This window comes from Nycticebus coucang, chromosome 15 (assembly GCF_027406575.1).
Source record: "Nycticebus coucang isolate mNycCou1 chromosome 15, mNycCou1.pri, whole genome shotgun sequence".
Taxonomy (NCBI): Eukaryota; Metazoa; Chordata; class Mammalia; order Primates; family Lorisidae; genus Nycticebus; species Nycticebus coucang.
Genome location: NC_069794.1, coordinates 35,869,993 through 35,874,142, shown reverse-complemented (window position 1 = coordinate 35,874,142; position 4,150 = coordinate 35,869,993).

Genomic DNA, 4,150 nt, shown 5'->3' with positions numbered 1-4,150 from the left:
CATCTTTAAGTTCCCTGATTGACTGTTTCATTTCCTTCAGCTCTGCTATATCCTTTTTATATTCTTCATATCGTTCATCTCTTATTTGATTCTGTTTTTGGATTTCCTTTGGTTATTTTCCACTTTATTAGCAGTTTCCTTCATTGTTTCCATCATTTCTTTCATTGTTTTCAACATGTGTATTCTAAATTCCCTTTCTGTCATTCCTAACATTTCTCTATAGGTGGAATCCTCTGCAGTAGATACCTCATGGTCCCTTAGTGGGGTTGTTCTGGACTGGTTCTTCATGTTGCCTGGAGTTTTCTGCTGATTCTTCCTCATGGGTGATTTCTTTTATCTGTTTCCTTGCCCTAATTTTCCTTTCACTTCCTCTTGCTCTTTAAGTTCTCGTGCCTGTGGACTAAGGGTTACAGGACCATAAGGGTGAGAAGGTTTAGGAGCAAAAAAGGGATGAAAGAAAGGAGGACCGAATGATAAGAAAAAAAAAAAGAAAAATAGAGAAAGGAGAGGGGGTGGGTAAAAGGAATATTGACAATAAGAAGAGAGGCACAGAAAAAGGGAGACAGAGCAATATAGGTGTACAGTAGGGTACTTTGATACAACCTTAAAAAAAAAAAACACCTTCTGGGGATGCCCAGTTGGGTGGTTCCCTTGAGGTCAGCAGCTCTTTGCTAACCTGATCAGACACATTACCCAACCTCCACCAAGTAGAGACGAAAGGCAAAAATGCTATAAATCAAACCAAAACAAGCAAACAGAAAAGTTTACAGGATAAAATTTGGTGGAAAAACCAAATAGTAGTGGTAGAAGCACTAACAGAAATGAAGTTCTAATTATTGAAATAGGCAGCAATGGGAAAGTATAATTAAACTAGAAAAATTGAGAAAGAAAAAGGATCTGTATGGAAAAGGTTGAACTTAAAAAACAAAACAACAATCCACAACATCAAAATAAACAAAAAAAAAACAACCAAACCAAAAAAAAAAAAAAAACACACACACACACACAACCAAAAACAAAGCAGTATGTATATTTTATTGAATATTGTCTGGGCAACACGTGGTCTTCTGGGGTATGAGATGTTAATCACAGTTCTGATACAACTGGAGGCTGCTAGTTTCTCAAACCCCAGCAGGTAGACACCCTAAATCTCTCTTCAGCCCACTTAAAAGGCACTTTGAACTTGTTCACTTACTGAGCAGAAGCTTTCTCAGGGAAGTGCTTGTCGCTGGAATCACTGCTGAAGTGGCTATCCACTTACCCTGTGTGTCAAAACTGGTCTCCCTCTGCCCCCGAGGGTTCGGGCTGCAAGGCAGCTCAGACCCGGCCCTTAGGCTACTTGGTCGCTGGGTTATCAGCTCCCACCCAATTCTAGCTCTGCGACCCTGAGGGCGGAGCTTGCCGGGGCAGATCGCTCACAATGTCTGCCTGTGACCCAGAGCCAAACTCTATTAGCTCCGTCTGGCTCAGCAGCTCAGACTGGGGCCCTAGACAGAGGCCAAAGTTCTCCGCACTCCCGCTCAGGCTCTCCCCAAGGCAGTTCAGCTGAGTGCCAAGTCCAAAGACACCAAAACAGTTCACAGGTAAGGCCTTTCTGGTTTGCAGTCTTGCTGCTACTGAACTTACAGTTGCGGGCAGGTTTAGACGGATTGAACACACGCGACCACTTGCCGGTTTTCCACTGTTTTAGTCCTCTTGGGGTCCAGAAGTCTCTCGCTCACTCTCTGTATCCTCTCAGGGGTGATGATAGGCAGATCCCACCAGCCAGAGATGCCTGGAGTCCTATATCCCCAGACTCATGGTGCCCAGACGCAAGGAAGCTGTTACTCGGCTGCCATCTTGCTCCGCCTCTCGTTGCAATGTATTTTCATTGTTACAAAGGGGTCGCGACCCAGAGGTTGAGAATCGCTGCTCTAGGAGATAGCAGGAGAACAATTTGATCCTGAGAAGGATTCAGTGAAGCAAGGCTGGCTTCCCAGATGGAGGTGCCATGAGTAGACTGGTGAGCGCCCTGTAACTACTGAGAGTAATAGCTGGCTGAGAGCCTGCCAGCAAAGAAGGCCTTTGTCCTACAATTGCAGTCAACTGAATTCCACCAGCAATCCACAAGAGCTTGGAAGTGGATTCTCCAGGACCTCCAGCTGAGAGCCCAGTCCCACTGGCAATTTGATTTCCACCTTTGGAGACTCCAAACAGAGAACTTTGTCAATCCTTCCTGGACTTCCAACATATAGAACTGGAGAGCTAATAAATGAGTATTGATCATCCCAGTTAATCTTCTTAAACAGGATGATGAGCTGATAAAATGATGCTTGTTTTAAGCTGCTGAGATTACCATAATTTGTTATGCAGCAATGGAAAATGACCACACTCTCTCACGTGTAGAATTTATCACTTTTTTTCTTGATTTCCAGAATATAACAAACAAAGGTGTATGCAAAGCATTTGTGCTTGTTATAGACTTTTAATAAGGATGAAAAAGATAATCACTGGAGACATTGCAGATTCTTGTAAAAGTTAGTCAAAATTTTGAAGTTAAGATTTAGCACCACTTGATCATTTATACCAAGCCTAGAATCATCCTAAATTCAGAAATTCCTTTTCTAGTTACATCCTGGTACTGTATTCTTCAAATCAAAATAGGTAGGATTATGGGTGCTAACTAAATGACACTTATCAACACATGATCCATTTTCCACTCATTCTCTGTTTTAACCTTATGGCAACCTTGGAGAGTAATGATTATGCTGAAGGTAAAGATGAGAAACTGGAGGTCCAAGAAATGTATCAATCTTATTCAAGGTCACATGGCTTAATAAAAACCAGAAGCAGGATTAGAAGCCAGTTACTCCAATGTTAAGTACTTTGCACTTAACTGTCACACTTCGCTGCCTCTCAATTCAACAATGATAATAACTACGTGATGAGTGTCATGGTATCTTCCCTCTAAACTCTTTAGATAAACTTGCAGTTGATAGAGTCATTATTGTTGAGCATTGTGGTCACTCTGAATAAAGTTAATGTAAACCTTCTGTCTATATTTCATACCTATAACAAGGGTTGCGAAGAGAAGTTATTCGTTTAACAAATGTATTTTTTGCTGTGTGGGGCACTGAAGATGGAATAGTAAACAGATTCCTCTCCCCAAAAGGCTTATATTGTGATAGCTGGAGGGCTGAATACAGATAATTAAAAGAACTTGCTCACAGTGAAGAATCTCACTCCTTCTGGTGCTGGATTTCCTCCCCTAGACTTTGAAAATTAGCATCTTTATAGTCGATTTCAGAAAAATCATTTCCCTGCTAAACATAAAGGGACAAATTTTAAACCGAGTTGCAGCAAGTACCTTCAGGGAGATTCAGACCCATTAGACTGCTTCTCCTTTCATAAGGAGTAGATTCTCCCTTGTCACTTCAGTGGTACAGATGCCCAAAGCTGTCTTCATGAGATGTGGTTTACCAGAATTAGATGACTTCACTAAGATTTGGATTTGAGAATGAACTATCTAGACTCACCTTCAGAGTGAAGGAGGTAAGGGTGAGTCCAGGAAAAGAAGGTCGTCTCAGGAAAGCTCACTTTAGGGGATGCATTATCCTTCTACCACTTATATTAGCCAATTACATTAATTTGGAAGAGTGGTTATTTGTATTTATCTTCTGAAATAAAGAACAGTCCTAAAAGGTTTGTAAAATACTTTAAGGTTTGGGGGGATAAAGATGGATATGTGCACATACACATAAAAATACACATGAATACTTATTTAACAACTAAAATACAGTAAAGTCTTACCTTTTAAATGAAAACTATGGAAGAATAAAAGTAAACCTATTGTGAAACAAGGCAATTAACTGAACATCTCTTTTTTGGGGAGCTCTATTTTATTATTAGTAAAAGAATATTAGAAATTATAAAACCTGAAGCAAACTCTTCAGTAGAAAATGGTGATTTTACCTACAAATTAACACTAATTTAAATTTATATAATTGACAGTGTCAATTTATATCACTGTCTAATACAAAATTTCAATTAGCACTCTTCTTACCAAAAGCCCAGCACTTGTCCATGAGGCCATATCAGAATAACAAGGATGAGTATTTGAGGAAAAAGAAAGATAAATTTATTGATTTGCCTGCAAAGGAGGAAAATTTCA